This window comes from Geotrypetes seraphini, chromosome 9 (genome assembly GCF_902459505.1).
Source record: "Geotrypetes seraphini chromosome 9, aGeoSer1.1, whole genome shotgun sequence".
Taxonomy (NCBI): Eukaryota; Metazoa; Chordata; class Amphibia; order Gymnophiona; family Dermophiidae; genus Geotrypetes; species Geotrypetes seraphini.
Window position 1 is genome coordinate 148,804,195 of NC_047092.1, and position 23,401 is coordinate 148,827,595.

Consider the following 23,401-nt stretch of genomic DNA (forward strand, 5'->3'; position numbering starts at 1 on the left):
GTTGATGCCCCTGTACAGGTCATTGGTAAGGCCCCACTTGGAGTATTGTGTTCAGTTTTGGAGACCGTATCTGGCAAAGGACGTAAGAAGACTTGAAGCGGTCCAGAGGAGTGCGACGAAAATGATAGGAGGCTTGCGCCAGAAGACGTATGAGAAGAGACTGGAAGCCCTGAATATGTATACCCCAGAGGAAAGGAGAGACAGGGGAGATATGATTCAGACGTTCAAATACTTGAAGGGCATTAACGTAGAACATAATCTTTTCCAGAGAAAGGAAAATGGTAAAACTAGAGGACATAATTTGAGGTTGAGGGGTGGTAGATTCAAAGGCAATGTTAGGAAATTCTACTTTACGGAGAGGGTGGTGGATGCCTGGAATGTGCTCCTGAGAGAGGTGGTGGAGAGTAAAATTGTGACTGAGTTCAAAGAAACGTGGGATGAACACAGAGGATCTAGAATCAGAAAATAATATTAAAAATTGAACTAAGGCTAGTACTGGGCAGACTTGCACGGTCTGTGTCTGTATATGGCCGTTTGGGGGAGGATGGGCTGGGGAGGGCTTCAATGGCTGGGAGGGTGTAGATGGGCTGGAGTAGGTTTTAACTGAGATTTCGGCAGTAGGAACTCAAGCACAGTACCGGGTAGAGCTTTGGATTCTTGCCCAGAAATAGCTAAGAAGAAAAAATTAAAAAAAAAAAAATTTAAATTGAATCAGGTTGGGCAGACTGGATGGACCATTTGGGTCTTTATCTGTCATCATCTACTATGTTACTATGCATAATTCAAATCTCAATGAACTGGAGCAAAATATATAACCTAAAAAATGTCTAAAATGTTTCTCAGTCACCTGATCTCTTCATTAGGGGTTTTGTGGGGATCAAGAACTCCAACAGATATGGGTTAGCTCATGTATTCTACTATGGCACTTGGAGGTTTTGAAGTATTTATAGGAGCTTTAAATGAAAATAGACTTCACCAGAAAACTGTGGCTTCGTGTAAATAATCCCCTTTCCAAATAGTATCTGTATGCCCTCGTTGTCACCTTTCTATGCTACTATTTAAGGAAATCTTCACTTGGCGTTCCTGTTGACAATGCGCTGTGATACGCATGTTTTGTTGTACATATTTCCTGTGTAAAGCACTAACACCCCTAATTCTATATATAGTGCTCAAAATTGTGTGCACAATTTAATTACATAATGAGCACTGATAATTGGGCACTAACAATTATCGGCCCTTTCAGGCATTAATTGGAATTTATGTATCCATCTTAAGAATTGCTATTCTATAAAGATGTACATACATTTTTCTATGCAGATCTGAAAAGGGAATATGGTGATGAGAGTGGCATGAATTGGTGAAAAGAAATTACTAGGATTTGCATGCAGTGTTAAAGAATTCAGGAGAGCCACACCTAATTTATATACCTTTTATTAAGCCCTAGTAGAGCACTGGCGAGGTAAATGCTCCGATGCTCATAAGAATTGAATGGTTAAAGGGTTGGAGGAGTTGCCGTACAGCGAGAGATTAGAAAAACTGGGCCTCGTTTCCCTTGAAAAGAGAAGATTGAGAGGGGACATGATTGAAACATTCAAGATACTGAAGGGAATAGACATAGTAGATAAAGACAGGTTGTTCACCCTCTCCAAGGTAGAGAGAATGAGAGGGCACTCTCTGAAGTTGAAAGAGGATAGATTTTGTACAAACGTAAGGAAGTTCTTCTTCACCCAGAGAGTGGTAGAAAACTGGAACGCTCTTCCGGAGTCTGTTATAGGGGAAAACACCCTCCAGGGATTCAAGATAAAGTTAGACAAGTTCCTACTGAACCGGAACATACGCAGGTAGGGCTGGTCTCAGTTAGGGCACTGGTCCTTGACCTAGGGGCCGCCGTGGGAATGGACTCCTGGGCACGATGGACCACTGGTCTGACCCAGCAGCGGCAATTCTTATGTTCTTATGTATGTACCTCACCGGCCCATGCTAAAATGCTCTACTGTGGCTTGCTAAAAGAGGCCCTAGGCACGGGGATTTACATCAGGGTTCAGTTGGTGTAAATCCTTGCACTTATAACTGGGCGGAGATCCCAGTACTAAGTGCCATTCTATAAATAGTTCCCAACTTTGAGCGCCATTTATAGAATAGTGCTTAGCTTTTTTTGGCACCTACATTTGGGAGCCATTTATAAAACTGAGTCCTAATTGCATTCTGAATTTTTAAGCTAACATAATAAATTGACAAATAAGTTTCAGTTCTGTTAATCAGCTTTATTTATTCAAATTTTCTATACTGTTCTCCCAAGGGAGCTCAGAATGATTTACATGAATGTATTCAGGTACTGAAGTATTTTCCCCTGTCTGTCCTGGTGGGCTCACAATCTATCTAATGTACCTGGGGCAACGGGGGGGATTAATGCCCAAATTCTGTAACCAGCGCCTAAAGTTAGGCACCTATTTTGGAGGTGCCCAATGAGTTCGGCGCCTATGTAAATTGAATAGCGAGTTCAATTAAGCTTTTTAATCAGCATTGATTGAATCATAGGCGCCTATCAAGAAAAGCGCGATTCTGTAACAAGGCGCCTATAAAAATTTAGGAGGAGTGTGTGGTGCGGTGGTTGAAGCTATAGCTTCAGCACCCTGGGGTTGTGGGTTCAAACCCCGTGCTGCTCCTTGTGACCCTGGGCAAGTCACTTAATCCTCCATAGCCCCAGGTACGTTAGATAGATTGTGAGCCCACCGGGACAGATAGGGAAAATGCTTGAGTACCTGATTGTAAAACCGCTTAGAAAACCTTGATAGGCGGTATATAAAATCCTAATAAAACTTAAAACTTAAAAAAATAGGCGCTATGCATGTCAGGCATGGGCATGGCTATGCGTTAGGCGCCTTCTTACAGAATCACTGCTCTTAAGCGTGCTTAAGCACTCGTATGAGCGCCTAACTATTAGCTGTACCTAGAGCTGGCCTATTTAATGGGTGCCTCCAAAATAGGTGCCGCTCAACGTGATTCACTAAACAGCACCCAATTTTACTTGAATCGCGCTGAACATGCCTACATCGGTGCCTAACTTTTGGGCGCTTCTTATAGAATTTGCCCTTAAGTGACTTGCCCAGGGTCACAAGGAGCAGTGTGGGTTTGAGCCTCAGGGTGCTGAGGCTATTGCTTTAACCACTGCGAGAACAACTCGACCAAAGTCCACAGAAAAGGATCAATGTTCCACAAAACAAAATCAAGAGTATCAAAAGCCACACTGAGAACTGAGAAGAACAGGAAAGAAAAGTAGATATCCATGACCATTTTTCTGTGAGTCAGACAACAGAACTCCTGCAGGGCAACTACCTTCATATCCTCATGCTTGTATCTTTCATAATATTCTCACTTTCAGTCTAAATGTGGTGCTCAGAGGCAGAAGAACAGAATACATCGCAATGCTCAAAATAGGAATGGATGAGTCAGCTATGGTTTAATTTCCTAGTTATGTTAGACTGAGGAAATGTGGTTGTCAATTCTGACCTGACTGTGACATATTTAGGGAGAAAAACAGGATTCTGATTTCCCCTCCAGAAATCTCAACAAAAGGCCTGAAATTCAAAGTTCCTTATCTGATGAGCAGCACCTGCTATCAGATAATGCCACTGAAAACCACTACAGATTGACTGGTACTATCCAGATAGCACTGAGGCAGTTCAGGGGTCAAGCTTGGGCAAAGCTGGGATTTATATGGAGATTGGCAGCATTCAGTGCCAGTATCTGAATATAGCCATCTGCATAATTGTGGATAGGAAAACAAAAAACCTGTCCTACTCACCCCAATAGTTATCTGGAAATGGGGCCAGCCTTACCAATTGTGAGACCTCTGTTGGATCAATTTTTTTTTTGGGGGGGAGCCCCGGTGATCTAGTTTGTTCCCCTTTCTCTGAGCCCCCATCACCCTAAAATATGTATTTCTCCTTGGAGAGCTCAGGGAAAGGGCAGCAGCGATTCACATAGGCTTTTTGCCGCCGATCCTAGAGTTTGCTCTCTGTTGTGACCCACAGCAGAAAGTTATTTCAGAAGAGGGCAGGACATAGGGCAAGATGTGACAGGTTGCAGAAGGCCTATGTGAATCGCTGCTGTTGATCTGAATCTTCTACAGAGCAATGTATGTTATAAGAGGGGGAGGGGGAGGTCTGCTACCCTTGTTACTCCTGCTTAAGGCTAGCCCTGTCAAAGCAATGGCGCTGAATATTGGAGGAGCCTGGATAACTCCTGGCTCCACCTTTACACTATTCCCAGATTACCGTGGTACTAACCTGAGTGCCTTGGTAGTCTATACAACTATTCAGAGTCTCCAACTGGGTTCCAAAGAATATCAATCCCAGACCAGGTGGGAGTCCTCCTACCTAGTTAAACCACACTGAATATTGACCCCATATATATTTAGCCTGTTTTGTACTTTGGTTTTAAATAAATAACTCTCTGTAAAAGAATGATATATAGCTTAGAAACGTGGTCTCCAACGCATGGCAAAAATAAAGGAAGGACTGCAGAGTTGATGTACAAGGCACAGGAACTTTTATTAAAGTCAATAAAATGTTGTGATCCAAAAGAGGGTTAAAAAGACAGGACTCGACACAGTCCGTGTTTCAAATGAAACCCTTTTCTCAGGTTCCAGGATGTTATGTGTCACATATATCAACAACCATATGGAATTCAACAGTTTGACAAAAGATTTGGCGCAAACAGGCGATGCATGGTTCCAGGGTGACATGCGGCCCCCAAAGTCCTCCACTGCAACCCTCAAACATTTGGCTGAAATGCTGTTCAAATCCTTTAAATGCATTCATTTCAACCTTGCCTACTTCATCTAATAACTGCAAATTATTTCTTAAGTGTGTTACTTGGGTGACTCATTTATGGAATTTGCTACTGTTGATAATCTAAAATATAGTGAGTTTTAAAAATATATCCTTGTTGCAGAATCAATATTAGAATTGATTTTTGTTTAATACCTAGTCTGAACATGCAGGTCAAGGCGGTTTACAAAATTAGTAGCATGTGTGAGCTTGAAATCATTTGGTGGCCTTCAGAGCTTCCTTGTATTCACACTGTGGTCCATAAGAACATAAGAGTTCCCTTACTGGGATAGACTGAAGGTCCATCAAGGCCGGTATATTGTCTTCATCATTGACCAACCCATAAGTGGTCATAAGTGCCTAGCAAGATCCCAAAATTGGAGACTACAGTCTTAGAATGTATCTTATTGAACCCAAGTAAAATCAATCTTTAACAGGCTTTCAGAAGATTGCATTGTTTCATATTGAATTAGTTCACTTTGTTCTAGAAATGAAGTTTAACTTTTGTATTTAGTGTGTGTGTGTGTGTGTGGGGGGGGGGGGGTTGTCAGAGAAATAACATAGTCGCATCTACCTAATGCATCTTGAAGGTTATACACTCTAAAGCAGTGTAATCAAAAACAGCAATGGGTCCTCTGGGATCTTCTTGAGCAGCTTCTCTGAAGAAACGGTCACTTATTGTAGTGATGAAATCATTGTTAATTGTAATGTGAACTGCAACCTTTCCATCCTAGTGTGAGCAAGTTCACCTCCCACTTGACACAATCTCAAATTTTTATGTTTGCTGCTAAGAAATTTTCTTATATTTTATTCCACCTTTCATTTACTGGTATTTAGAACTCAAAATGTAAAAAAAAAAATCTATGAAAACATGCTAAGTTTCCCATAATACCTAGCAATATTGTATGGGCAAATTAAATGTAAGGGCATGGTTCAATTGTTCAATAGAAATAAAGGAGCTGATGTAGAAACTTTGCATTAGAACCCTGTACTGACTCTTAATATATGAGGGGCTGCTGAAAAGTTCTCAGCCCAACCAAGAAGAGAGCGATGTGGAGCCATGAAACTTACAAGTTATTCCACATTTTTCTTGACACTTTTCGTTTCAGTGAGGCAAATGCATCTAGTAAATAGGCACAAGTATAGGGAAACCAAGCCATTGTGACATCACTGATTAGGTTGGCTCTTAGGCATTGGTGGAATGAGGCATTATGACATCACAATACGAGGGATTGCTGAAAAGTTCTCACTCCAACCAAAAAGAGAATGAAGTGGAGCCATGAAACTTACAAGTTATTTTAAACTTTTCATGACACGTTTCATTTCAATGATATGAAATGAAACAAAAGTGCCAAGAAAAGTGTAGAATAGCTTGTAAGTTTCATGGCTCCACATCACTTTCTTTTTGGGTGGCCCTTTCTAAGAGTAATACCAAAGTTTTGCTTCCTGATGCCAAACATATAGGACTAAATTCTATATATGACACTTAAAAAATCAGTGCTGAAAAAAAATTCATGCTTAATGCTATTCCATAAATGGTGCTTAAAGTTAGGCGCAGTTTATGGAATAGTGCTTACACCCAGGAGCTGCAACAAAATTTAGGCTTGACCATTTACACCGATTGAAATATGTGTAAATTTGAGGAACACTCTTAATTCACCCATGAACCTCCCTGGGTGTGCCCCTTTTTGGAGCCATATGTAATATTTATGCATGGATTCTGCGCCTAAATTTATGTGATTAAATTTCAATTATATCTAATTAGCACTAATAATTGCTTGTTAAGATGTCAATTATCAGTGCAAATTGGTTCATTGAGGCACATGTCCAAATCTGTGCATGCAACTCAAAACACAATATATATAATCTGAGGGATACTGTGTCGCTTTAGATAGGTCATGATGTGTGAATGTTGATGTGTTAGCAAAAAATGTACAGAAAAAGGGACATATTTTACAAAACCAGTTACAAGTATATGTACCAAATAAAACAGATGTATTTCCAGCTCCCTGGGAAAAAACATAGAAAAAAGGGAGAAAATGTAGAGGAGATACACCTAGATAATAGCAAAATACTGATAGGCTTGGCATACAAATCCTAATGTCTCATAAAGTATGTTGGGGGGGAGGGTAAACACATTGAAGGTGGGACCAAATTTGGAAGACAATTCAAACTTATAGACTCAGACAACTCAAACAAATTTAACTATATAAAAAGGTCTGAGTAGCTAAATACATGTAGAACAATTTTTATAAAAGAAATTAGTATTTTGCCATCCTTAGATTTTTATAATGTTATTTTTTATATGGGGAAAAAAGGACCCCAGTGAACCATATTCACAGATGTAAGAATTTTTTCTGCAAAATTTTAAGGGTTCCCAATCTCTAATGCAATTTTAAGGGTTCCCAATCAGATCAAAACCCCAAAATTTTTGTGCTTACAAAAATGTGAATACAAAGTTGTATAAAAATCAATTAAATATATAAGTCCATATTCTGTTAGGCTTCCACAGCTGGCGTCATGATTGTAGCAGATTTCTGGGTCTTGCCGTGTCTGTGTAAAAAGAACCGATGTTTCAGCCATCATGCTGTGGCTTTCTTTAGGGTTTGCTGTTATGTCTGCAGTGTGTCTTTATATATATATATATATATATATATATGTATATATATATATATATATAATAATAATAATAATAATTTATTCTTATATACCGCCAAAGCCGTAGTAGTTCGAGGCGGTTTACAACAAAGAAGGGCTGGACAATCAGCGAATATAGGTACAATCAGCGAGTATAGATACAATTTATATAGGTGAGCAGAATACAGGTACAATATATATAGGTGAGCAGGATACAGAGGTAAGGCATAAGAGATCTTGGGAAACAAGAGGTTGGGCATACGAGGTCTTAGGTTACAAATCGGTTAAACAGGTTTGTTTTTAATAATTTTCTGAAATTTAGGTAGGATGAGGAGCGCGAGATAATATTGCCCAGCCAATCATTTAGTTGACCCGCTTGGAAGGCAAGTTTTCTGTTCAGATATCTTTTAAACGGCAGGCCTTTAGTGTTGTATGGTTAAACAGATGAACTCTGCATGTGGGTCTGGATGAACAATCTAAGGTTAAATGGGGAACCAAGTATATGGGGGCCGAACCAAGAATGGATTTGAAACAGAGACAGGCAAACTTGAACTGCACTCGTGCTTCCAAGGGCAGCCAGTGGAGTTTTTGGTAGTAGGGAGTTATGTGTTTCCATTTTTTTAGCCCAAAGATAAGTCGGAGAGAGAGAGAGAGAGAGAAAGAGATTGAGAGATTCAGTGACTTGATTGAGAAAATGGCAGTCTGTGGGTCAAGAAATTTGAATTTTTGGCGGGAAAGTTTGTTGGACTGACCTGATTGAGAATAGGGAAGTCTGTTGGTCATGAATTTGAATTTTGGCAGGAACATTCTTTGGAAATCCAGGATGATTGTCAGAAAAGAGGGAAAAGGCATTTGTCCTCAGCCCAAGTCCTTTTTGCACTAAGTTTCTTTTGGATGAGAGGTTGCCATGCTTTATTTATGGAGAGTCAACAGCAAAAAAATCACAACAATATGAATATATCCATACTAGATCATGAAATTTGACTTTTACAAATAAACATACCCCATAATAATGATAAACTCTAGGAGATAATTGTCTTATGGCCTATTTGTCCTATCTAAATTGTGTTATGATGCTAATTTTTATAATTTAGCAAAAAAAAATGTGGGAAAAAACATAACCTGACATCTGTTAGGAACTTATGAGACCGCACATCTAATCACTTGTGGTTTGAATGAACTACTAGACAACAAAAAATATTTAACGTTAACCATATAACTATAAATAAAATATAATTTGAAAATGAAAAGAAAAAAACAAAAATGGTAAAAAAAAAAAAAAAATTTCATACCTCAATGTATTGTTGCTTTTTATAACCTAGAGATCGCTTTTGCTGTGCTTTTTTCTTCCTTGGGTGTGAGAAGGAACTCTCTCCTGTGTTTGACACCGTTCCAATTTTCAGATCATTTATAAATATGTTAAATAGATCCTTGCAGCACTCTATTTACCCTCCTGCATGAGGAAAATGGCCATTTAACCCTATCCTCTGTTTTCTGTCCAATAACCAATTCTGATTTCACAATAGAACATTGCCTCCTATCCCAAAAATCTTTAATTTTCTCAGGAGTCTCTCATGAAGAACTTTGTCAAAAGCTTTCTGAAAATATAGACACACTACATCAACTGGCTCACCTTTATAATAATAATAATAGCTTTATTTATATCCCGTCAATAACTGGATAATTGAAATCACTCAATAGTATACTGTTGCCCATTTTGCCAGCTTTCCTAATCTCTGTAAATATTTTTTCATCTGTCTGCTCATTCTGTTCTGGGAGCTAGTAGTATAGCCCTACCAGACTACTAGGATAAACTCAGCTCCTGTTTTAGGTTTTTGGGGTTTTTTTTGTATGTGTATATTTTTATACATCTTACAGGTGGTGGAGAGCTAAAAATGATTATGTTATTTTTCTCAACAGATTACCCAGTTTTCTCATGGTTCTATTGATTATGATGCATTCTTTAATTGGAATTGTGCACTACAAGATGAAGTTATATTTAGATTTTTGCCAGCGGTGACAGTAATCCGCATTATCCTTGGTTATAATTCATCTTGCATTATGTTATTACTGACCGTGGTAGAAAACAAGTGAATCATTTTCTAAAATCATAGCAAAGGAGCTCATATTAAATTGTTAAAGACTCAACTCTTTGATAGGTTGGTATCTTAATGCATTCTGCTTCATTTTCTCAATCAAGTTCCTTATATTCAACTTGATGTATTTTATCTGTTCTATGTATTACTTCTTTCCCTTAAATCATTAGAAAAACAAAATCCACTTTGCCACTCCTGAGCCATTTTACCTCTTATATTATTCTTCAATTCACTTTACAACACACAAGGTAATTTCTTTCCCTGCATTATATTGTAAATGCTTTCTGTCTTTATCTGTTTTTAAGTCCATTATTCTAATTTGTATTTTATCTGTATCCCATGTATTAGCTCACCTTGTTGTGAACCGCCTAGAACTTTTTCGGTATGGCAGTATATAAGAATACAATTATTATTATTATTATTATTATATTACAAGTTTCTTAGCATTGCATGGTTGAAAGCAGTTTTAGTGAACTTGGAAAAGACCAGAACACGACTATCAACTTGATTACCGGTAGTCATCCTCAAACCAGGAAGTACCCTTCTCACTTCTAAAATTATTATTATTTTGAAAACAGGATTAATAGCTGATTGCTCAGAACCTTACAATCCTACACCAAATTTCATTTCACTATAAAATAAATTCACACTATATTTTTTTCCCTGGGATTAACAGCTTGCATTTTCCTTCTGTGAAAGCCTGCCATGACTCATCTAGTACCGTTAACTCTCTTGTAGATGAACAATACATTGCAGGTGTGAAAGAGTTTCTTGACTTTATTCCAATTGAAATATAGCTCTCAATTTGAGACCTTTTGCTTCTGAAGAACTAACTCATTATTATAGAAAGTGGCCTTTTCAGTGAATGATTTAATGAAATATGGGGAATGCAAGATGGCTGCTTCTCAGGCTCTTTGAATGTTACTGGTTCCCTTCTTCTCTGCTGGTTTCACTGTCTCACCTGAAACAACAGGATGTATTGTCGAAGTACTAATTTTGATAATGAGTCGATTAAAAAAAAGGATATGTTATAATTTGAATGGATGCTGGAAACTTTAAAGCTTTATTTAATTTTAATAAAGGAATGTAAAATGATCAGCTTCGGGCATTATACTGTATGCTGTGTCGCAGCCTAACTTTGTGTGGATATTTGAAAGATTTGTCTGTTTTCTAGACATCTTAATGTTCAGTCACAAGGTAGCCGATTAATGAGGAGGAGGATTCTTAGCTGCAGTTTAAAGCTGATATTCAATGCTATTGGTTAAAATTAACTGGTTAAGTCTGGTTGAAAAAAAAAAATGATGTCTTAAATTTTACTGGATAAGATATCCAGTTAAGTCCAAACTGTGATTTTCAGTGTGTTCATTCAACCCATTATATTCTTTGAATATTTGGTTATCTTTACTTTCATTGGGAAAATGGGGCAGTGCCTAAAACTACACAGCAGTAGGGGACCCACTGTCCTCCCCAGCCACCATCTAGTTTAATCATTTTTCAGAGATACTTAGGGGTCCATTTAGTACCTGGGGGCCTGTATTATAGGGCTGGGAACAACTGCTTCAGATCTCAGTCAAATCATTTTGATAATCCCTGCTATCTCCCAACACCTGCCAAAGGGTGTGGGATAGTTCTCAGAAGTCTGTTTTCTCTTGCTGATCAATATTTTTTCATTTGCTGCTACATATGCAGAGTTTGATTGTAGCTCTTCACACCACTATAAACTCGTAACACCCACAAATATCGTGATTCCATGTGCATAGCTATATAAATATACAGGCACATTACGTTTGTGATGCTAGCAGTGATATCGACACATCCATTGGGATGGCCAACAGAACACCTACGCTAGACGACCAGTTCGCTGAATAATGGACGTCCTGTACAGCTAAATTTATACGTAAAGAGGGTCATAGAATGGATAGATTTAGAAGTACAGTACAGGTTTGTTTGTGCAGCAATATTTTAGATGTATAGCATGCCATAATCGATTGCCACGTTTCTCGTAGACATACTATCAATTATTGTCTCGCGATGTTGGATGTACAGCAGTGGACGTTCCAATTTGGGCGTCCATGGAACTTCGATTATGCCCCTCCACACCTCTAAGATCCTTCTCATTAAGCATATTACCTTATAGCAGGGATCTCAAAGTCCCTCCTTGAGGGCCGCAATCCAGTTGGGTTTTCAGGATTTTCCAAATGAATATGCACTGAAAGCAGTGCATGCACATAGATCTCATGCATATTCATTGGGGAAATCCTGAAAACCCGAATGGATTGCGACCCTCAAGGAGGGACTTTGAGACCCCTGCCTTATAGTATCAGTACTTGAACCTGCACAGAGAGTAGGTGTGCACTGTGTACTGTAACAGTTTTTGAATCCTAGCAAATAAAGGGGGTCCTTTAACTAAGCTGCAGTAAGCATTAATATGTACTTATCGCAGCAAAACATTCTGTACCTTGGGATTTGGTCAGTGGTAACTTTTGCATGCGTGCGCACTACTCACACACCCCAAAATAAAATTTATTTTCTTAGCAGTGAGGGCAGGTCTGGGCTCGGAGAGTGGGCATGTTCTCCACTAATCAGTTAGTGCAGCTACATTGCTGTGCACTAGTCACTTAGCACACAGGGCTCCTTTTACTAAGGTGCGCTAGTGTTTTTAGTGCGCGCACATAATTACCGCATGCTAAACCGCACGGTACGCTTCTAGAATAACGCCAGCTCAATGCCGGCATTAAGGTCTAGTGCGCGTGGCAATTTAGCATGCGCTATTCCGCGTGTCAAGGCCCTAACGCACCTTTGTAAAAGTGTGTGAGACCTTACATTACATTAGTGACTTCTATTCCGCTCGTACCTTGCAGTTCCAGGCGGATTACAAAAGAAGCTAACTGGACATTTCCAGGGAAATTACAGTTTAGGAATTAGGATTACAAAGAAGATAACGACATTTCCAGGGGATTTGCAATTTAGGGAGCTGTTTACATGGTTGATACTTTGGAGAGAAAAAATTACAAGAGAGGGTGAGACTTTGAGGGGGGGATTTACAAGGGAGGGGAAAGGACAAGGGGAAGAGTTAAGATATCTGGATAAATTTTTTGAATAGCAGGGTTTTGATTCCTTTTTGAAATGATTTGAAGTCGCTCATTGTTGTCAGCAAGTTGGAGATGGAGTGGTCAAGTTTTGCTGCCTGCGTCGCTAGTAGGTTGTCAAATATCTTCTTGTGCCGAGTACCTTTGAATGGGAGGTAAGTAAATGGGGTCTGAGTTCTTCTTTGTCTAGTAGTAAGGTTCTGATTTAGGCGGTTGTTTAGGTAAGTGGGGGCAGTGCCATTTAATGCTTTGAATAATAGACAGTATAATTTGAATTGAATTCATGCTTGTATTGGTAACCAGTGTGAGTCTAGGTAGGCAGTGATGATGTGTTCATATTTATTTAGCGAGTAGATAAATCTGAGAGCTGTGTTTTGTACAGTCTGTAGTTGTTTTATCATGTTTGCAGGGCAAGGTAGATGGAAGATGTTGCAATAGTCCACTAGACCTAGGACTAGGGATTGGACTATGAGCCTATATTGCTCTATGTCGAATAATTTTCTTATTTTTCATAGATTTCTCATGGTTAAAAATGCTTTCTGGGTAGTCTTGTTAATTTGGACTTGCATTGTGCAGCATCTATCTATCATCACTCCTAGGAGTTTAAGATTGGACTGTATAGGGTATTTGATGGCATTATTTTCTAATTCTGAAATGGAAAGGGTTTTGGCCTTTTCGAGCAAAAGAAATTTTGTTTTGTTTGAGTTTAGTTTCAGTTTGTGGTCTATCATCCATTTTTCCACTGCTTCTAGTGTTTTTATTAGTTTTTCTGTTGAAGTGGGATCTGGAGAATCAAAAGGGAGGAGCATGATGATGTCGTCTGCGTAGCTGAAAGATGATACATTTAGGTTATCTAGAGAGGTCCCAAGGGAGGATATAAAGAGGTTGAAGAGCGTAGGCGACAGTGGTGACCCTTGTGGAACTCCACAGGGGTTAGACCATGGTTCTGATTTAAGATTGTTTGATTTTACTCTGTAAGTTCTTGATTTAAGAAATCCTTGGAACCAGTTGTATACCCTGCCTGAGATCCCTATGGCTTCAAGTATCTGTAGTAGTATGGAGTGGTCAACCAGGTCAAATGCAGCAGAGAGATCAAGTTGAATTATCAGCATCCTTCTGCTTTTGCTAAGGTGCTGTCGGGCTGTGTCTAGTAGGGTTGCTAGCAGTGACTTACTATCTACAAAACAGGTGGCAATAAGAGCTCCCATGTCAATGGCCATGTACCAATGGGAAAATTAGTGCATGGAATTAATGAAAATAGAAAAATTGGCCATTTTACCCCTGCAGTAAAAATGGCTTAGTGTGCGGGAATGACCTGAATAAGGATGCACTAAGGTCACTTTTTACTGCAGTCTGGTAAAAGGGTTGATTTTTCTAATTTCAGTATTAGTTCCATGTACTAACCTTCCCATTAGTATATCCTCAGTGAGGGAGTTTTTCTCCTCTGAATAGAATTAGGCCCTCTTTTACTAAGCCGTAGTAGAGGTTTCTACCTCAGTTGGAGCGCTAAATGCTCTGACACTCATAGGAATTCTATGAATGCCAGAGCAGCATTGGAGCATTTGGTGCTCTGGGCCGTGGTAGAAACCTCTACCGTGGTTTATTAAAAGGGGGTTAGTTCCTAGAAAAAACATGTTTAGGTCTGGCCGATATCCTACCTGAAGTGTGAACTGAGAACCTCAAACTTCTGCAGCTTTGAAACAGATTCTGTAGAAAATGAAATTGGACAGTAACTCCTGTGGTGTGCTGTCAAGTTCACGCAACACATTTGATTGCTTTTGGGGATTGGGTCTTCACTTCATACTACACATTTAATTTTGACTACCCAAGGTGCTCATCAAAAGTGACAGACAAATGGCAGGTAAGACACATAAACTTACTACCTCTTCTCTGGAGTTGTTCCAAAGTGTGGATTACTTATTGACCCTTCCCTCACCTCAGCTCTCAAGCGAGTGAAGAGTTGGTTATTCGCAATACTGCAATTGCCCAATCCTGTTCCTACCACTATAACAGAATATGACAGCAGAAAAGATCCATAAGTAGTTTGCCTAAATTGTTTAGTCAGTCTACAGTATTTACATAGATAAACCTGCATATTTTTCTATATCAAAAATAATATCAGCATCGTTGTATCAGGACAGCCTTTTTACTGGCCTAATTTAAATAACTTAGGAGGGAATTCATCAAAGGGTGTTACATACTAAACACTAAAGATGCCCATTATATGAAGGGCCACAGAAAAGTTCTCAGCCCAGCCAAGAAGAGAATAATGTGGAGCCATGAAACTTACAAGTTATTCCACACTTTTCTTGACACTTTTTGTTTCAGTGAGGCAGATGCATCTAGTAAATGGGCACAAGTATAGAGAAAGTGAGCCATTGTGACATCATTGTTGAGGTTGGCTCTTAGGCATTGGTGGAATGAGGCATTATGACATCACAATACGAGGGGCAGCTGAAAAGTTCTCAGCCCAACCAAGAAGAGAATGATGTGGAGCCATGAAATTTACAAGTTATTCCACACTTTTCTTGACACTTACTGTTTCAATAAAATGAAATTAAAAGTGTCAAGAAGAGTGTGGAATAATTTGTAAGTTTTATGGATCCACGACATTCTTGGTTGAGCTGAGAACTTTTCAGTGGCTACTTGTATTCTTATATTCCTAATGCGGCAGGGCTCTTTGATTAATTACACCCCCCCCACCCCCAGTGGGTCTTTTACCAAAGTCCACTAAATTTACTGTTAAGGCACTTAGCATGCCTTAATAGCAAAAATGAAAATGTGCTAAGCAAAGGCTGTTTGGAAATTATTGGAAGTGTGTCCAGCAAGCCTTCAGCAATTACTGCACTGAAAATTGCACTAAGTATGTGAACCTGTTTGCAATTAGTGTGGATACATTTATTGCCTCCTATATGAGGCATTAAATGAACCTGTACTAAATGAACCTGCAAAAGTGACAGTGTGCGGTAAGTACAATGCGCTAACTGAAGTATGCATTCCATGCCCATTCTATGTCCATGACCCATCTAATTCCCTTCACAACCTAACATGCAGTTAATGTACAAATTAGCATGCACAAACTGGCACGCTTAGCTGGAAGTGGTAAAAGTTCCAATTTATGTGTTAATTGCTTAATGCACTTTAGTAAGGAAAAACCCTAAGTTATAGTGGTTGTGGCTGAATCTCACTGCCATGCATAGAGTTAGCCAGAATGTCCAAGAAAATTGAAGAGCTAATTTTGGATATTTAGAAGTTATTAGACCAAATAATTGTTTTGATAAATCACTTGACTCTATAATGAAATGCATAAAGAGAAAGCATCATATTCAACTTGCATAACAAAAATGCTAGTATGCTATTTAGACCATAAAAGGTTGCTGAGGAGAAGTTACAGCAGATGGAGACTTTGCAGGGAGAAGTTCTCCAAAAATGTCTGCAGTTAATAAGAACATATGGCACTATAATACAATTGTGATGCTTTTTCTTGGATGAAACTTGCCTACTTTTGACTATAAATTTTCCAAAGGTGGTTGCACAGAAAGCTTGTGATTTCTAAGAATGAGAAAATGGCCTTTAATACAGTTAAATGTGCCGAAGCTCAGTAAATCTATGGCATTTAAATTGGTGGAAATTTGGAATAGATTCCCAAATTCTTTAAGACTGTTAGCTGACGAACAGTAACTAAGTATATTCTACTTTTTAACCTTTTTAATATCTATCTAATCTTAACTAATAGTATTCTTTCTATATGGGCTATTAGGTATATTATCTATATTTTTAATGAATTGTAAACCGAATCGAGTTCCTTCGTGAAATGATCCGGTATAAAAACTGAAGATTAGATTAGATAGAAAATGCATATTTTTTTGGAAACAATAGATTTAGGATATATAATATGGAGGAACTTGATCATATAAAAAAGTTTAACCCCCCCCAAAATAAAACAAACAAAAAGTAAAAGTGAAGTAAGTGCATATTAACCATTCCAAGATTTTTTTTAACTCTTTAAGCTATTGTTAATTTTTCTGCAATTTGAATACTTGAACCTGCACAGTGAAAAGGTAGTAATAGCATTGTACTTTGTACTATAATCGTTTTTCAGTCCTAGCTGAGAGTCAAAGAAGCCAGCATTCAAATTCTGATGACATTCTTTACGGAAGAAGATGTAACAGAGCTACCTGAACAGGAAATGGTTTTCAAGGGTAATGATGTGGAGGAACTGAAATAAATCTTGCTGAATCTGGAAGATGTCATAAGCCAAATCAACAAGTTAAAAAGTGATACATCACCTGGACCAAATGGTATACATCCCAGGGTACCCGAACATTGGAGGGTGGCCATTGTTACGCCGATTTTTAAAAAGGGTTCCAGGGGAGATCTGGGAAATTACAGACCAGTTAGCCTGACTTCAGTGCCGGCCAAAATGGTGGAAACAATTCTAAAAAATAAAATTGTGGAACACGTAGACAAACATGATTTAATGAGACAATAGCATGGGTTCAGCAGAGGGAGATCTTGCCTCACCAATTTGCTTGACTTCTTTGAAGGTGTGACTAACATATGGATAAAGATGAGCCGGTTATTGTAATGTGTCTAGATTTCCAGAAAGCTTTTGACAAAGTTCCTCATGAGAGGATCCTGAGAAAATTAGAGTCATGGGATAGGTGGCAAAGTTCAGTTGTGGATTAGGAATTGGTTGTCAGAAAGAAAACAGGGTAGAGTTAAATGGTCATTTTTCTCAATGGAGGAGATTAAACAGTGGAGTGCTTCAGGGATCTGTACTGGGACTTTTGCTTATTATCTTATTTATAAATGATCTGGAAATTGGAATGATGAGTGAGGTGATTAAATTTGCAGATGACACTAAATAGACCACCACCTCTCCAAGCTATTGACCAAGATGACTAACTACAAAACATTCAGAAAAGAACTGAAAACTATACTCTTCAAAAAATTTGTCAAATGATCTAACTAAAACTTTATAAACCCTTCCTCAGATCCCATTGCTCATGCTAGTCTTCAATTCTTGTAAGCTCATTCTATCAATTCTGTAAGTTCCCTGGGAATGCCCAGACCAATTCTTTTTGTAAACTGCCTAGGACTAAAAAGTATTAGAGGGATAGAAAACACTAATATAATATAATGTAAACTGTTCAAAGTTGTTAAAATGCATGCAGATTGTGAAAAATTGCAGGCAGACCTTAGGAAATTGGAAGACTAGGTGTCCAATTGGCAGATGAAATTTAATGTGGATAAGTGCAAAGAGATGCACATTGGGAAGAATAACCCAAATCACAGTTACCAGATGCTAGGGTCCACCTTAGGGGTTAGCGTCCAAGAAAAGGATCTGGGTGTTATTGTAAACAATACGATGAAATCTTCCATTCAATGTGTGGCGTTGGCCAAAAAAGCAAACATGATGCCAGGAATTATTAAAAAAGGGATGGTTAACAAGACTAAGAATGTTATAATGCTTCTGTATCGCCCCATGGTGTGACCTCACCTGGAGTATTGCATTCAATTCTGGTCTCCTTCTCAAGAAAGGCGGCACTAAAAAAGATTCAAAGAAGCGCAACCTAGATGATAAAGGGGATGGAACTTCTCTCGTATGTGGAAAGACTAAAATGGTTAGGGCTCTTCAGTTTTGAATAAGAGACAGCTGAGGAATGATATGATTGAAGTCTTCAAAACCCTGAGTGGAGTAGAACGCATACAAGTGGATCACTTTTTCATTCTGACAAAAATTACAAAGACTAGGGGGAACTCAAGTTACAGGGAAATACTTTTAAAACCAATAGGAGGAAATATTTTTTCACTCAGAGAATAGTTAAGCTCTGGAACGCGTTGCCAGAGAATGTGTTAAGAATGGTTAATGTAACTGGTTTTAAGAAAGGTTTGGATAAGTACTTTGAACAACACTGATTTTTCCCTTATCCTTTCTGATTCTGCCACACTTTCTGATTTAACCATTGTCTGGTCAATATTCAGCCTGTGGCAGTCGGTAACCATTTAAACATTGGCTGCTGCAGGCTAATTTAAACCCAGAGGGCTACTAGCTGTGAATATTCGAGTCATTGACCACCATAAGTTTTAATGGTACTGTAGGGATGTTTCCATATTCACACCTGTGGGTTAGGCCTCTCTGATGTCATCAAAGCCTGAACCATTCTCAAGATATCTTTCTGCTGAACAAGAGATTTTTCCAGCATGAATTGCAAGAAGAAAGAAGTACACAGCTTTGCTGTTTCTGTCTGATGCATTATGGGTATGTACCAGAATGTTACTGTGCAAGGACATCTATCTGTGCTTTCATAATGGGACAGTGTGAATCTTGAAGAAATTATCCTGTTCTTATCTGTCTAACGGCCCTGGGTCTACCAGCCTATATGATACTTTCCACAGAAAGGCTATTCATCCAAGTTTTGTTTCTGGATTGGTCCAAGGAGGTCATCTGATGAGATACAAGAAAGACGGCTAATTAATTAATTAGTTAGTCTGTGATAAGGTGCGGGGAAGCTCAGATCTTCTCACAGATGTTCTATATGTAACCTTTTTCTTTTAATAATTAGACCTATAAGTTACCTCGTGTGATTCTCTGCCTAAGAGAGTGAAATTCGGACTTTTAAAACAGCTCTGAATTCAGCACTAAACGGGATTTGTTGCCGATGATTTATAGCCTCATCAAGGATTGTCAGCACATGTACCTTTAACAACAGGATTCCTGACGTCTTCCAAAGCTAACAAGAAGGTTTCCCTTCCACCTAATTTCGCCTGAGCGGCTGATCCTAAGGTGAGAATACGGAATTTACACTCTTATCAGCTGGGTTAGTTGAGGATCCAATTGTGATAAGGACAAGGTTCGTAAAGATCCATTGGTGATAATATAATCATTTGCTAATCAGGGATTATTATTATAAGGAATTGTTTAGTGTGTGTTTAACAAGTAGAATTACTTAATTGTCTAACAATTGTATTGTGATAATTATGTACTGAGTTTCATTTGTGTAATCAGATATTTTGTGAACAATATTTAGATTTTGCAGCTGGCTTGTGAATTATATTTTTCTATTTTCATAATAAAGATATTTCTCATTAGCCTGGGTTTTGTGTCGTATAAATAGACCTTGATATTTGGACCTGGATAAGAGTTTATGGTTTTCCCTAGACAACTTAACAGAGACGTAACGTGTTTATAAAACTGCTGAGTGAACCATAAATCCTACTACAGTACCAGTAATATTCAATGCTGATACCAAGAGTTATCTGAGTAGTTTAGACTTATTTCTGTGATCCAACTTACCCAGCATTAGCATCAAATATCAGTGGTTGTTGAAGCTTAGTTCCACCCCAGGGCTACCCTGGCACTAAAGACCCGCTCTCGATTCTCAAGAAGCACTCAGGATTATGGGTACAGAGCACAATTATTCAATATTTTGAACCCAGGGTGTTCAATCAGTTCATGGGAACTTCTCAAAAATCAACAGAGAGTTCACCAGGGTATATCCACGCGTTTTTGCACCCTAGAGTACATTGCAGGAATAGCCCACAAACATCATGCTGTTCAATTCTGAAGGCAATTTTAATGAATTTAATACATTCTTTTATCTTTTCCAAATGAATTATAAATATGCTAAATAATTTCCCAAAGTGCTGAGTTCAAATATAATTTGTGAGAATTCAAAAAACATTCAACAATGTAAAATCACTTCAAGAAGTTCCCTAATGTCAGAGAAAAAATAGTCTTCAATCTTAAATACAATCCGTTTAAAATGGAAACTTATCTTGATGAAGACCGCAAACGTCCACCTGATTAAAGAAGTCCGTTAAAGGGAGTGCCTAAGCTGATCGCCCCTCTCTTTATGAGTAGGCTATATAGCCTTTTGGATTACCTTGGCACTAACCAGAGTGTAAAAACAAAGACAATTTCACAAGTGAAAGCGCACTGTTTAGTAAGTGTTGGGGGTGGGGGTGGGACCACAATCATTCAAACAAGACTTCCAACATTGAAATCATAAGCACATAAACAGTGGAGAAAACCAGACCTCAATACAGTGACCACCGGGCCGCAAGGTACCCAAAACTGGTCTGTAAAAAAAACTCCACATGTGAAAAAAATTAATCAAGCATTCTTCTAGTTCTTTAAATAAATTTGTAAAGCACAAAAATTTTTAATTGACAAATTCACTGGCTCCACCCCAACAAACTTGAATAAGAGTGGCTACAACTGGGTAAGTTATTGTAATCAAGTCCAGCAGCAAAAAGCATTGGCGTGAAAACAAACATTCACTTATCTTATGTATCAATGACAGTCCCAGGAATGTAGTCCTTCTGTTATCAGTATAAACAGATCCCGACAGAGGATACTCCTGTTTCGCAGCTCAAAGGTGCTACAGCAGGGGAAACTGAAACAATCTGTATATAAAAAATATCGACATTTTTCACGCTCCAAAAAAGAAAACTGTGTTACACAAGTTAGACAGTTCTAAATCTAATAGATGCTGGCACTGTCATCTGGACATAGGGACACTGGATCATCTGTTGTTCTATTGTCCTTTGATACTCAACTTCTGGAAGTCAATATCTCATACTGGAAACAACAATTCCTTCGACATAGGAGGTAGTTATATGTAGTACATTATTACATATTAAACCCCCCATGGACCGATATAAATGCCGGCTTTTCTTAATTATGACTGGGATAGCTATGCAGATGGTAACTCGAAACTGGAAAAATAATGATCTCCTAAATTTTTCTTTTTGGTGGGACAATCTATGCTCCAGCTATAGATATGAAAAAATGAATGCTGATATATTGGGGCATAGTAATTTGTTTAAACTGGTTTGGGATCCATTGACGTCTTTTGTTACTTCACTGTAATTATCTTTGGTTTTTGTTTGCTTCCATACACATCCAGGGAGAGAGGGATCTTAATTTGGGTCCTTTGAGAATATATATCCAGGGTGGGTAGGTTTAGCCAATTCTTTCAGTAGTAGGATTAAATTACTACATATTTGAGTCATTGAGAGGATGGGTGGGTGGGGGGGAAATGGTTGTTCATGTATATTTGTAAGATGAATGTGCTTTTCTTGATATATTATATGTTGTTATATTTGTATTTTGCACTGTTAATATGTGGAAAATCAATAAAGAATTTAAAAAAACCCAAAAACCAAGTATGGCCAGAGTATGCCATTGTGGTCTGTGCAGATATGGAAGTGCCACTGAATATTTGTGGTGGTGCTGTTCAGTAGAGGCTGCTGGGTGGAAGCCACTCCCGCTCAACTAACTCTTGCCGAATATCAACTGGCTCATTTTTATCAATAAATATTTCACATTACTTTTGCTCATTTGCATTTGTTTTTTCTGTTTCCTCTACATTCGATATAATAAGCATTTCAAATGCCTGGTAGATGAATAAATAGGATAACACAACACTTGGATATGAACTGCAAGTTTTGCCCAGGATTTGGTTTGGTTTGGTTTTTTTTTTCAGTTTTTTGAAATAGAAAGGGGTGTCCTGGCTAGTTAGAGCCTTTCCAGTCTTTTTCTGCTGACGTGACTCTAGTGAACTGCTGAGCTCAGGAAGACTGTTGATGGTAGAGCAATCAGTAGGCAACGCAAGATCATTGTTTAATTATGTCAGCTCCTAATGGAACCGTCCTTAATTGATTTTTCTGTGCAATAGCTGAGACTGTAGAAGAATGACAGTGCACTGATCATTAGTGAGGACATGAAGGTTGCCAATCAAGTGGAGAAGGCTTCCTCCAGGGCAAGACAAATGATGGGGTGTATCCGCAGAGGTTTCGTCAGCAGGAGACCTGAAGTTATGATGCCGTTGTACAGAGCCATGGTGAGGCCTCACTTGGAGTACTGTGTTCAGTTTTGGAGACCACACTACCGAAAGGACGTGCTGAGGATCGAGTCGGTTCAGCGAACGGCCACCAGGATGGTCTTGGGGCTCAAGGATCTCACGTATGAAGAAAGATTTAAAAAATTGCGGCTGTACTCACTTGAGGAAAGAAGAGAACGGGGAGATATGATTGAAACATATAAGTACATCACGGGACACATCGAGTCAGAAGATGATATCTTCTGGCTCATGGGACCCTCGACCACCAGAGGGCATCCGCTGAAAATCAGGGGAGGGAAGTTTCATGGCGACTCCAGGAAGTACTTCTTCACCGAAAGAGTAGTGGATCATTGGAACAGACTCCCACTCCAGGTGATAAAGGCCAGCAGCGTGACGGATTTTAAGAGAAAATGGGATACTCACGTGGGATCTTTAAGGGAGTAAATTCAGGGGAGGGGATACTTGGAATGGGCAGACTTGGTGGGCTATAGCCCTTTTCTGCTGCTTTTTTCTATGTTTCTATGTTTCTATGTTTCTAATTACTAAGTTGAGCACATCTGATCTGGAAGCCTCAGATCAGCTAAACATAATATGATGGTCTACAGAGATTAGATAGCACAAAAAGAGAAATAAATTCTCACAATAGCCAAGACCAAAAATACAAGCAGATGACAAGCGAGCAGGATCTCCAATGAAAATGGAAGGAGCAGGAAGTAACATATATAATGCCTTAAGACTAATTGATGAAAAGGTGTTTGAAAACAGATTTCAGTGCAGCATTGAGCTGATATTAGTTCTAGCCGCGTAGCACAGGTTTAGTGGGCGCTAATCTTCTGCGTGCGCTAAAAAAGCTAGCACACCTTAGTAAAAGGAGCCCTATGTTTGGGAAGATCAAA

The 23,401-nt window shown here is 38.7% G+C and overlaps 1 protein-coding gene across 2 annotated transcripts in view; it reads right to left on the minus strand.

Annotated features, from left to right (window-relative positions):
* SPHKAP (SPHK1 interactor, AKAP domain containing) overlaps positions 1-14,645 on the minus strand; it is a 207,270-nt gene extending 192,625 nt beyond the window's left edge. The window contains exon 1 of one of the 2 annotated variants that reach the window (XM_033959773.1): positions 14,538-14,645. The gene's annotated coding sequence lies outside the window, so the exon portion shown is untranslated. Of the gene's footprint in view, positions 1-14,534 lie in introns of both variants that reach the window. The other variant, XM_033959772.1, reaches the window with a different exon arrangement.
* Between the last annotated feature and the right edge of the window lie 8,756 nt (positions 14,646-23,401).